The sequence below is a fragment of the Artibeus jamaicensis genome, unplaced genomic scaffold (genome assembly GCF_021234435.1).
Source record: "Artibeus jamaicensis isolate MK-2021 breed Jamaican fruit bat unplaced genomic scaffold, CSHL_Jam_final contig_311, whole genome shotgun sequence".
NCBI classification, from domain to species: Eukaryota; Metazoa; Chordata; class Mammalia; order Chiroptera; family Phyllostomidae; genus Artibeus; species Artibeus jamaicensis.
The window spans coordinates 8,419,313-8,432,420 of record NW_026521717.1 but is presented as its reverse complement, the minus strand read 5'-3'; the positions used below and the strand labels follow the sequence as shown (position 1 = coordinate 8,432,420).

The 13,108-nt window shown below is 38.6% G+C and overlaps 1 protein-coding gene across 1 annotated transcript in view; it reads left to right on the top strand.

Moving 5' to 3' along the window:
• Positions 1 to 13,108, top strand: part of HECW1 (HECT, C2 and WW domain containing E3 ubiquitin protein ligase 1) — a 675,231-nt gene that overhangs the window by 105,135 nt on the left and 556,988 nt on the right. The window lies entirely within an intron of this gene.

The following is a 13,108-nucleotide window of genomic DNA, read 5'->3' as shown; positions in this document are numbered from 1 at the left end:
CCATTCAGTCTGCATCATTTTGGGTGCTTTGTGTTTTTTTCTTTGGGGTTAGTTTCTAATTTCAGTCCCTTGTGGTCAGAGAAGATGCTTGGTATGATTTCAATTTTCTTGAATTTGTTGAGGCTCGTTTTGTATCCTATCATGTGGTCTATCTTTGAAAATGTTCCATGTGCATTTGAAAAGAATGTGTATTTAGCTTCTTTGGGATGAAGGGCTCTATATATATCAGTTAAGTCCATTTCATCTAGGGTGTTGTTTAATGCCAAAATATCTTTGTTGATAACATTTTTGATAGTGGGGTGTTCAAATCCCCTACTATGATTGTGTTGCTTTCAATATCTTTCTTGAAGTCCTCTAAGATTTTCTTGATATATTTGGGTGCCCCTATGTTTGGTGCATATATGTCTACAATGTTAATGTCTTCTTGGTGGATTCTTCCCTTGAGTATAATGAAATGACCTTCTGGGTCTCTCTTTATAGCCTCTTTTTTGAAGTCTATTTTGTCTGATATGAGAATTGCTACCCAAGTTTTTTTTCTGGTCCGTTTGCTTGGAAAACTTGTTTCCAGCCTTTCACTTTTAGTCAGTGATGGTCTTTTGTCCTGAGGTGAGTCTCTTGTAGGCAGCATATGTGTGGGTCATGTTTTCTTATCCATTGAGCTATTCTGTGTCTTTTGATTGGAGAATTTAATCCATTTACGTTTAAGGTTATTATTGATAGGTACTTATTCATTGCCATTTTTGTACCTGTGTTCCTCTGTGTCTCCCTCTTATCCTTCCTTCCCTTAAAGCAGTCCTTTTAGTATTTCTTGTAGAGCTGGTTTGGTGGAGGCATATTCTTTTGGACTTCTTTTGTCTTGGAAGCTCTTTATTTGGCCTTCTATCTTGATTGAGTGCCTTGATGGGTAAAGTAGCCTTGGTTGTAGGCCTCTGGTTCTCATTACTTGAAATATTTCTTGCCATTCTCTTCTTGCTTGAAGTGTTTCCATTGAGAAGTCAGTAGCTAACCTTATTGGGCCTCCCTTGTATGTTATTTCTTTTTTCTCCCTTGCTGCCTTTAAGATTCTCTCTTTGTCTTGGAATTTTGCCATTTTGATGATGATGTGTCTTGAAGTGGGCCTCCTTGGGTTCCTCTTGGTTGGGACTCTGCGTGATTCCTGGATTTGTGAGACTTTTTCTCTTATCAAATTAGGAAAATTTTCTCTCATTACTCGTTCAAATACATTTTCTATCCCTTGTTCTTCTTCTTCTCCTGGTATTCCTATTATTCGGATATTATTATGTTTCATATTGTCTTGCATTTCTCTTAATCCCTCTTCATTCTTTCTGAGCCTCTTTTCATTTTCTTGCTCTTTCTGTGAGATGCTTTCTACCTTGTCCTCCAACTCACTAATCCTATCCTCCGCTTCATCTATCCTACTTTGGAAACTTTCTACTGTGTACTTCAATTCGGAAATTGTATTCTTCATTTCCTCTTGTCTCTTGCTGATAGTTTCCATTTCCTTTTTGATGTTGCTGTAGTTTGCAGAGAGATCATTATAGTTCCCCTGTAGTTTCTGGTAGTTCACTGTGAGCTCTTTGAACTTCGTAATAACCAGTGCTTTGAATTCACTGTCTGATAGTTGATCAGCGTCTATTTCATCTAACATTCTTTCTGAAGTTTCCGCTTTTTCTTTCATTTGGGGATTGTTTCTTTGTCTTCCCATTGTTTCAGACTCTTCTTGTTAGTCTCGGCTTCCAAAATTGATCTGTTCTGAAACACTGGTTTTATGGTGTAAACTTCTGTGGTATGATCCTTGTGAAGTTCAGTGGTGCAGACTCCTTGAAGTTTTTTGATGTTCTTAGTGTCCACCTACACTCAGGCTGGTCCTCGCGCTGGTCCCTGCGTTGGTCCCCTACCACTGCTGAATGTCCCGGCTCTAGTAGCTGCCTCCTCAAGCACCCAGGCCCGTTACCACGGCAGTGGCACAAAGGCTGGGAATGTCCCGACTCCCATATCTGGCTCTCTCTGCTGCCCAGGGCCGTCACAGGGGCTTGGAGTGTCCCGGTTTCTGTACCTGACTCCCCGGCGTCTAGTCCTGTCTCTATGGCAGTGGCACAGAGGCCTAGAAAGTCCCAACTCCCGTACCTGATTCGCCAGTGTCCAGTCCCGTCGCTATGGCAGCAGAACAGGGGCTGAGACCGTCCCAGTTCCTGTAGAGGGATCCTCTGCCACCCAGGGCTGTCTCAGGGGTTTGGAGTGTCCCAGCTTCCATATGTGACTCCCGGCATCCAGTCCCGTCGCTATGGCTGCGGCACAGGATTTGAGAGCTTCCGGTTCCCGTAGCTGGCTCCTCTGCTGCGTCACAGGGGTTTGGAGAGTCCCGGTTTCCGCACCCGACTCCCCGGCGTCCAGTCCTGTGGCTATGGCAGTCGCACAGGACCTGAGAACTTCCTGGCTCCTGTAGCTGGCTCCTCTGCTGCGTCACAGGGGTTTGGAGAGTCCTGGCTTCCCTACCTGACTCCCTGGCGTCCAGTCCTGTTGCTACGGCAGTGGCACAGGATCTGCGAACGTCCCAGCTCCCGTAGCTGGCTCCTCAGGGTCCAGGCCTGTCTCTATGGCGGCATCACAGGGGCCTTTGGTGTCCCAGCTCCTGCAACTGACCCTTCCGTTGCCCAGGCCGGTAGCTATGGCATCAGCACAAGGGTGTCCCCGCTCCGGTTCCTGACTCCTCTGTCTCCCAGGACCGTCACAGGGGCTTGGAGTGTCCGGCTTCCGTACCTGACTCCCCGGCTCCCAGGCCTGTTGCTCTGGTGGCAGGACAGGGGCCGCGTGAGACCCAGCTCCAGTAGCTGACTCTGCCGCCGTCTGGTGTTTCAGCGTCGGTCACAATCTCTGGTCTTTTAAATCATAAATGCTGGGTAACCGATGGTTTATTGTGCTGTTTCTCTATAGATCTGCCAGGATTTTCACCCATGAGTACAGGAGCTAGTATCAGCTCCATCTTACTCCGTTGCCATCTTCCCAGCATCCTCTGTTTCTTTTTTTATAGAGTCTATTCTTTTTAAATTTTTGTTGATTTTTGAATACCGTTGTCTCCATTTTCCCACCACTGCTTTCCCCAACCCTACTCACCCCAACGTCCACCTTGAATCATACCCCCTTAGGCTTTGTTTATGGTTCTTTTCTACATTTTTATTTTTTGACTCTTTCCATTCTTTCTCATGTTATTTCCCTCTCCTCTCCCCTCTGGTTACTGTCAGTTTGTTTTTAACTTCAATATCTCTGGTTATATTCTGCTTGCTTTTTTGTTTTATTAACTAGATTCCACTTATAGGTGAGATTATATGGTATTTGTCTTTCAGTGTCCTGCTTACTTTACTTAGCATAATACTCTCTAGTTCCATCCATGTTGTCACAAAGGGTAGGAGCTCCTTCTTTCTTTCTACTGTGTAGTATTTCATTGTGTAAATGTACCACAGCTGATTAATACACTCGTTACCGATGTGCACTGAGGCTGCTTCTAGCACTTGGCTATTGTAAATACTGCTGCCATGAACATTGGGGTGCATAGGTTCTTTTAAATTAGTGTTTCAAGATTCTTAGGGTATAAACCCAGCAGTGGAATTGCTGGGTCAAAAGGCAATTCCATTTTTAGTTCTGGAGGAAATTTCATATTGTTTTCCACAGAGGCTGCACTAGTTTGCATTCCCACCAACAGTATACTAAGGTTCCCTTTTCTCCACATCCCTGCTAGCACTGTTTGTTGATTTGTTTATGATGGCCATTCTGACCGGTGTTAAGTAGTATCTCACTGTGGTTTTAATTTGCATCTCTCTGATGACTAGTGATGATGAGCAACCTGTCATATGTCTCTGGGCCCTCTGTATGTTCTACTTGGAGAAATGTCTGTTCAGGTCCTTTCACTATTTTTTTAATTGCATTGTTTGTCATCCTTGTGTGGAGTTGTGTGAGTTCTTTATATATTTTGGAGATCAAACCCTTGTCAGAGGTGTCATTGGCAAATATGTTTTTTATATAGTTGATTCTCTTTTCATTTTAATGCTGTTTTCTTTAGCTGCGCAGAATCTTTTTTATTTTGATGACATCCCATTGGTTTATTCTTTCCTTTATGTCCCTTGTTGTAGGGGACATATCAATGAAAATATTGCTGCATGGAATATCTGAGATTTTCCTGCCTATGTTCTCTTCTAGGGTTTTAATGGTCTCATGACTTATATTTAAATCTGTTATCCACTTTGAGTTTATTTTTGTGTGTGATGTAAGTTTGTGCTTGAGTTTCATTTTTTTTTGCATGTAGCTGTCCAGACCTCCCAACACCACTTGTTAAAGGGGCTTTTTTTTTTGCTCCATTTTATGCTGCTGCCCCCTTTTTCAAATATTAAATGACTATAGAGACTTGAATTTATTTCTGGAATCTATGCTCTATTCCATTAGTCCTTATATCTGTTATTATGCCAGTCTCAGGCTGTTTTGATTACAGTGGCCTTGTAATACAGTTTAATACCAGGTATTGTGGTCCCTCCTACTTGGTCTTCTTTGTCAAAATTGCTGTGGATATTCATGGTCCATTATGGTTCCATATAAATTTTTGAAATGTTTATACTATATCTGTGAAATATGTCATTGGTACTTTAATATGGATTGCGTTGAATCTACAAATTGCTTTAGGTGGTACGGACATTTTGATGATGGTAATTCTTCTGACCCATGAACATGGTATATGTGTCAATTTGTTTGTGTTTTCCTTAATTTCTTTCTTCAGTGTTGTGTAGATTTCTGAGTACAGGTCTTTTATCTCCTCGGTTAGGTTTATTCTGGGATATTTTATTTTTCTTTTTGCTATACCAAATGGGATATTTTTTCTGATTTCTGTTTCTGATATTTCATTGTTGGTATACAAAAACATGTTTTACTTCTGAATATTGACTTTGTATCCTGCTATTTTGCCAAATTCATTTATTAGGTTGAGTAGTTTTTTTGTAGAGTGTGTAGGGTTTTCTATGTACACTGTTATGTCATCTGCAAACAATGGCAGTTTTGTTTCCTCCTTTCCAATTTGGATGCCTTTTATTTCCTTTTCTTGTCTCATTGCTGTGGCTAAGACTTCCAATACTATGTTGAATAGAAGTGGTGAACATGGACAACCTTGTCTTGTTCCTGATCTTGGTGGAAAAAATTTTAGTTTTTGCCCATTGAGTATGATGTTGGCTTTAGTTCTCTCATATATAGCCTTTATTAAGTTGAGGAATGCTCCCTCTATTTCCACTTCGCTGTGTTTTTATCATAAGTTGATGTTGTACCTTATCAAATGTTTTTCTGCATCTATTGATACGATCGTGTGATTTTTATCTTTGCGTTTGTTTATGAAATATGTTAGTTTATTGTTTTGTAAATATTGTATCATCATTGCATCCCTGGGATGAATCGTACTTGGTCATGCTCTATGATCTTTTTAATGTATTGCTGAATGCAGTTAGCCAATATTTTTTTGAGGATTTTTATGTCTATGTTTACCAGTGATATTTGGCTGAAATTTTCTTTCTTTGTTGTGTCTTTATCTGGTTTTGGGATTCGGATGATGCTGGCTTCATAAAAAGAATTTGGGAGTCTTTTATCTTCCTGAATTTTTCAGAATAGTCTGTTTATGATAGGGGTTAGCCCTTCTTTAAATACTTTGTAGAATTCTCCTATGAAACCATCCTTTCCAGGACTTTTCTGTGTTGGGAATTTTTTTTATTACTACTTTGATTTCATCCACTGTTATTGGTCTTTTCAAACTTTCTTCTTCTTCATCCAGTTTTGGAACATTATATTTTCCTAAAAATTTGTATTTCACATAGGTTTTCAAATGTCTTGGCATATAGTTGTTCATAGTTTCTTACAACTCTTTGTATTTCAGTGTTGTCAGTTGTAATTTCTCCTCTTTCATTTTTGATTGTATTTATTTGGGTTCTCTCTTGTTTTTTTTTTTTTTCCTTGATGAGTCTGCTTAAAGGCTTGTCAATTTTGTTTATCTTTTCAAAGAACCAGTTCCTGTGTTTATTGATCCTTGGAAGTGTTCCTTTTGTCTCTATGTTGTTTAATTCTGCTCTGATCTTGGTTATTTCCTTCCTTCTACTTGCTCCGGGCTGTCTTTTTTGTTGTTCCTGGAGTTCTTGTTAGGTATAGGGTTAGGTTGTTTATTTGAAATGTTTACATCTATTTTTGGTAGGCCCATATAGCAATTAACTTCCCTCTTAGGGCTGCCTTTGCTGTATCACATAAGTTTTAGATTGTTGTGGGTTCATTTTCATTTGTTTCCAGAAACTTTTTGCTTTCTTTCTTTATCTCATACTTGACCCCATTCATTGTTTAATAGCATGCTCTTCAATCTCCATGAGTTTGAGTGGTTTAGAGTTTTTTCACTGAGGTTGGTTTCTAGTTTCGGTCCCTTTTGGTCAGAAGAAATACTTGATATGGTTTCAATTTTCTTGACTTTGTTGACTTTTGTTTTGAGTCCTATCATTGAACATATTTCATGTGCACTTGAAAAGAATGTATATTTTGCTTCTTTGGGATAAAAGTTTCCCCATATATATCAGTTAAGTTCATTTGACTAGGCCATTGTTCGACACCACAACATCCTTATTGATATTTTGTTTGGAAGATCTATACATTTTTGACAGTGCAGTGTGAAAATACCCTAGGATAAGTGTGTGGCTCTTTATGTTCCTCTTGAAGTACACCAATATTTTCTTTATGTAATTGGTTGCTCCTATATTGGATACATATATGTTTATAATGTTTATGTCTTCTTGATCAATTCTTCCCTTGAGTATTATGAAGTGTCCTTTTGTGTCTCTTTTTATGGACTTTGTATTGAAGTCTATTTTGTCAAATATAAGTGTTGCTACCCCAGCTGACTTTTCCTGTCCATTGGAATGGGATATATTTTCATACTTTTACTTTCAGTTTCTATAGGTCTTTTGTTCTGATGTGGGTCTCCTGTAGATAGTGTATGGATGGGTCATATTTCCTTATTCATTCAGCCCCACTATGTCTTTTGATTAGATCATTTCATCAATTTACATTTAAGGTTATTATTGATAGAATTTTTTTTTTTTTTTTTTTTTTTTATTTTTTATTTAGTTACTTTTCAAGTACATTTTTTTTTCTTCCCTTCCCCCCCCCGCCCGGTCTCCCCCTCCCTCCCATCTTTTTTTTTCCCCCCCACCCCCAGTCCTCAGCTCCTGTGTCTTTCATATTTGTTCCTCAAAATCCCTCCCCTTTTTCCCCTTAAGTTCCCTTCCCTCTCCCCTCTGGTCGCTGTCCATTTGTTCTCTATTTCAGCATCTTTGTTTTTATTCTGCTTGCTTGTTTGTTTTATTGTTTACCTTCGTGTCAAAGGTGAGATCATATGGTATTTGTCTTTCAATGCCTGGCCTATTTCACTCAGCATAATGCTTTCCAGTTCCATCCATGTTGTTGCAAAAGGTAGTAGCTCCTTCTTTCTCTCTGCTGCATAAAAATCCATGCTGTATATGTACCACAATTTTTGGATCCATTCATTTACTGATGGGCACCTAGGTTGCTTCCAACTCTTGGCTATTGTAAATTGTGCTGCTATGAACATTGTGGTGCATAGGTTTTGTGAAATTGATGTTTTAGGATTCTTAGGATATAATCCTAGCAGTGGAATTGCTAGTTCAAAAGGCAGGTTGATTTTCATTTTTCTGAGAAAATTCCATACTGTTTTCCATAATGGTTGTACCAGTCTGCAATCCCACCAACAGTGAACTAAGGACCCCTTTTCCCCACAACCTCTCCAACATTTGTTATTAGTTGCTTTGTTTATGATAGCCATCCTGACTGGTGTAAAGTGGTATATCATTGTGGTTTTAATTTGCATCTCTCTGATAGCTAATGATATTGAGCATCTCTTCATGTGTCTCTGGATATTCTGTATGTCCTCCTTGTAGAGGGGTCTATTCAAGTCCTTTGCCCATTTCTTAATTGGGCTAGATATCTTCTTAGAGTGGAGCCATGTAAGTTCTTTGTATATTTTGGAGGTTAAATCTTTGTCTGAGGTATCATTGGCCAATATGTTTTCCCATACAGTTGGTTGTCTTGCTAATTTGATACTGTTTTCTTTAGCCACACAGAAGCTTTTTATTTTAATAAGATCCCATTTCTTTCTTCTTTCCTTTGTGTTCCTTGCTCTAGGGGACATATCGGTAGAAATGCTGATGAGTGGAATATCTGATATTTTCTTGCCAATGTTCTCCTCTAGGACTTAATGGTGTCACAGCTTATATTTAAGTCGTTTATCCACCTTGAATTTATTCTGGTGTATGGTGTAAGTTGGTGCTCCAGTTTCATTTTTTTTTTTTTTTGCACTTAGCTGTCCAGTTCTCCAAACACCATTTGTTGAAGAGGCTATCTTTACTCCATTTTATGTTACTGCCCCCTTTGTACAATATTAATTGACTGTAGAGGGTTGGGTTGATTTCTGGGCTCTCTGTTTGTTCCATTGATCTATGTGCCAGTTTTTATGCCAGTACCAGGCCGTTTTGATTACAGTGGCCTTGTAATGCAGTTGATATCAGGTATTGTGATCCCTCCCACTTTGTTCTTCTTTCTTAAAGGTGCACCTGCTATTTGGGGTCGTTTATGGTTCCATATAAATTTTTGAAGTGTTTGTTCTATGTCTGTGAAACATGCCATTGGTACTTTAATAGGTATTGCATTGAATATGTATATTGCTTTGGGGAGTATGGACAATTTGATGATGTTAATTCTTCCAATCCATGAACAAGGTATATGTTTCCATTTGTGTCTTCCTTGATTTCTTTCTTCAGTGCTGTGTAGTTTTCTGCATACAGGTCTTTTACCTCCTTAGTTAGGTTTATTCCCAGATATTTTATTTTTCTTTTTGCTATATTGAATCAGATTTTTTCTTGATTTCTGCTTCTGCTGATTCATTGTTAGTATACAAAACTGCCTTTGATTTCTGGATACTGACTTTGTATCCTGCTGTTTTGCCAAATTCATTAATTAGTTTGAGCAGTTTTTTGGTAGAGTCTATAGGACTTCCCATGTACACTATCATGTCATCTGGAAACAGTGACAGTGTTGCTTCCTCCTTTCCTATTTGGATGCCTTTTATGTCCTTTTCCTGCCTGATTGCTGAGGCCAAAACTTCCAATACTATATAGAATAGAAGTGGTGAAAGTGGATATCTTTGTCCTGTTCCTGATCTTAGTGGAAAAGCTTTTAGTTTTTTCCCATTGAGTATGACATTGGCTGTAGGTCTCTCATACATGGCCTTTATTATCTTGAGGAATGCTCCCTCTATTCCCACTTTGCTGTGTGTTTTTATCATAATGGGTGTTGTACCTTATCAAAAGCTTTTTCCACATCTATTGATATGATCATGTGGTTTTTGTCTTTGCTTTTGTTTATGTGATATATTACATTTACTGATTTGCGAATATTGAACCATCCTTGCGTTCCTGGGATGAATCCCACTTGGTCATGGTGTATGATCTTTTTGATATATGGTTGGATGTGGTTTGCCAATATGTTGTTGAGGATTTTAGCACCTATGTTCTTCAACGATATTGGCCTGAAGTGTTCTTTCTTTGTTATGTCTCTATCTGGTTTTGGAATTAAGATGATGCTGGCTTCATAAGAAGAATTTGGGAGTTTTCCATCCTTCTGGATTTTTTGGAATAGTCTGTGAAGAATAGGGGTTAACTCTTCCTTAAATGCTTTGTAGAATTCTCCTGTGAACCATCTGGTCCAGGGTTTTTGTGTTATGGGAGTTTTTTGATTACTGCTTCAATTTTTTTTGCTGTTATTGGTGTGTTTAGATTTTCTGCTTCTTTTTCATTGAGTTTTGGAGGATTATATTTTTCTAGAAATGTGTCCATTTCCCCTAGGTTTTCAAATTTCTTGGCGTACAGTTCTTCATAGTATTTTCTTACCACCCCTTCTATTTCTGTGGTATCAGTTGTAATCTCTCCTCTTTCATTTATGATTGTGTTTATTTGAGTCCTCTCTCTTCTTTTCTTGATGAGCCTACTTAAAGGCTTGTCTATTTTGTTTATCTTCTCAAAGAACCAACTCCTGGATTCATTGTTCCTTAGCATTGTGCTTTTAATCTCTATGTCATTTAGTTCTGCTCTGATCTAGGTTATTTCCTTCCTTCTACTTGCTTTGGGCTGTGTTTTTGTTGTTCCTCGAGTTCTTGTAGGCGTAGAGTAAGGTTGTTTGTTTGAAATGTTTCTATCTTCTTTAGGTAGGCCTGTATTGCTATAAACTACCCTCTCAGGACTACCTTCACTGTGTCCCATAAGTTTTGGATTGTTGTAAGTTCGTTTTCATTTGTTTCCAGAAACTTTCTGATTCCTTCCCTAATTTCATTCTTGACCCATTCATTGTTTAATAGCATACCATTCAGTCTCCATAATTTTGGGTGATTGGGTTTTTTCCTTTGGGGGTGGTTTCCAGTTCATTCCATTGTGGTCAGAGAAAATGCTTGTTATGTTTTAAATTTTCTTGAATTTTTTGAGGTTTTGTGTTCTATCATGTGGTCTATTTTTTAAAATGTTCCATGTGCATTTGAAAAGAATTTGTATTTAGCTTCTTTGGGATGAAGGGCTATATATATATATATATATATCAGTTAAGTCAATTTCCTCTAGGGTGTTGTTTAATGCCACAATATGTTTGTTGATATTTTGTTGGGAAGATCTGTCCATTTTTGATAGTGGGGTGTTAAAATCCCCTACTATAATTATGTTTTTATCAATATCTTTCTTTTAGTCTTCTAAGACTCTCTTGATATATTTGGGTGCTTCTATGTTTGGTGCATATATGTTTACAATGTTAATGTCTTCTTGGTGGATTCTTCCCTTGAGTATTATGAAGTGACCTTCTGGGTCTCTCTTTATGGCCTTCTTTTTGAAGTCTATTTTGTCTGATATGAAAATTGCTACCCCAGCTTTTTTTTCTTGTCCGTTTGCTTGGAAAATTTGTTTCCAGCCCTTCACTTTTAGTCTGTGATGTTCCTTTGTCCTGAGGTGGGTCTCTTGTAGGCAGCGTATGTGTGGGTCATGCTTTCTTATCCATTCAGCTATTCTGTGTCTTTTGATTGGAGCATTTAATCCATTTATGTGTAAGTTTATTATTGATCGGTATTTATTCATTGCCATTTGTGTACCTGTGTTCCTCTCTGTCTGTCTCTTTTCCTTCTTTTCCTTAAAGCAGTCCTTTTAGTATTTCTTATAGAGCTGGCTTGGTGGAGGCATATTCTTTTAGGCTTCTTTTGTCTTGGAAGCTCTTTATTTGGCCTTCTATCTTGATTGAGAGCCTTGCTGGGTAAAGTAGCCTTGGTTGTAGGCCTCTGTTTCTCATTACTTGGAATATTTCTTGCCATTCTCTTCTTGCTTGGAGTGTTTTCATTGAGAAGTCAGTGGCTAACCTTATTGGGACTCCCTTGTATGTTATTTCTTTTTTCTCCCTTGCTGCCTTTAAGATTCTCTCTTTGTCTTGGAATTTTGCCATTTTAATGATGATGTGTCTTGAAGTGGGCCTCCTTGGGTTCTTCTTGATTGGGACTCTGCGTGATTCCTGGATTTGTGTCACTTTTTCTCTCATCAAATTAGGGAAATTTTCTCCAGTTACTCTTTCAAATATGTTTTCTATTCCCTTTTCTTCTTCTCCTTCTGGTATCCCCGTTATTCGGATATTATTACGTTTCATATTGTCTTGCATTTCTCTTAATTCCTCTTCATTCTTTCTGAGTTTCTTTTCATTTTCTTTCTTTCTGTGAGATGCTTTCTACTTTGTCCTCTAGCTCGCTAATCCTATCCTCTGCCTCATCTATCCTACTTTTGAAACTTTCTACTGTGTTCTTCAATTTGGAAATTGTATTCTTCATTTCCTCTTGTGCCTTGCTTATAGTTTCTATTTTCTTTTTCATGTTCATATAGTTTGCAGTGAGATCATTATAGCTCCCCAGTGGTTTCTGGTAGCTCATTGTGAGCTCTTTGAACTTCGTGATAACCAGTGCTTTGAATTCACTATCTGATGCTTGATTAGCCTTTATTTCATCTAACATTCTTTCTGAAATGTCTGCTTTTCCTTTCATTTGGGGATTGTTTCTTTGTCTTCCCATTCTTTGTGAGACTCTTCTTGTTAGCCTCGGCTTCTAAAATTTATCTGTTCTGACTCCATGGGTTTATGTTGTGAACTTCTGTGGTATAATACCTGTGAATTTCAGTGGTCCAGACTCCTTCGGGTATCTTGATGTTCTCGGTTTCCATGTACTACTTTTATCGGGTATGTGTAATCAGTTGGAGGGGTAGGTTAAATTGTTTATGACGGCAGAAGAGTTTTTTACTATATTTACTGTCACAGCCAGTAGAGAGGAGATAGGCGATCTTTAGGCTATATATAGTGTTAACCGTATTTTTCAACTCCACTTGCCACTTTTAAGAGAGGATGGACAAAAGATAAGCCTCTTGTTGGAGAGGGAAGGCTTGTTGTTTGGAACTAGAAAGCAGTGAGGTTTCAGACGGTCAGATGTTGAGGTAAGGTGAGTGTAAGGAACAGTAAATAGGTGTAGTGTGTGAGCAAATAGAGTTAATCACTACAGTGGTAGAATTCAGGAACCTGTACAATGGTCTAAGATCCGTGAGATGTGTTGTGAAGTCTTTACTGTTGTATAGATCAGCTATTATTTACACTAATATTAGAGCAGCCCTCATATAACATACTCTATGTGATCTGTCTGAGTAGGGGGTATAAAGCTTTAGGTAGTGTGCTAATCGAAAACAAGTGGAGTGGAGTTTAGAGGATTAGCAAGGCACTGTGGAGGAAAGGACAGGGGGAGCCTGTCTAATAATACAATATACTACTCAAGACTGAGAAGCCTATACAGAAAGGGAAGGAATACAGAGATATTATTAAAATATAAAAGAAGTGAGAATAATGAAAAAATATGCAACACCTTGTGGCTTCTCTGCTATATGAGGGTGGAATTTGTCTCTCTGCCTCTACTGTTGAGATGCCCCCACTTTGGGTCCCATCCTGGTCCTTTCACGGTTCCTAGTTGTTTGTG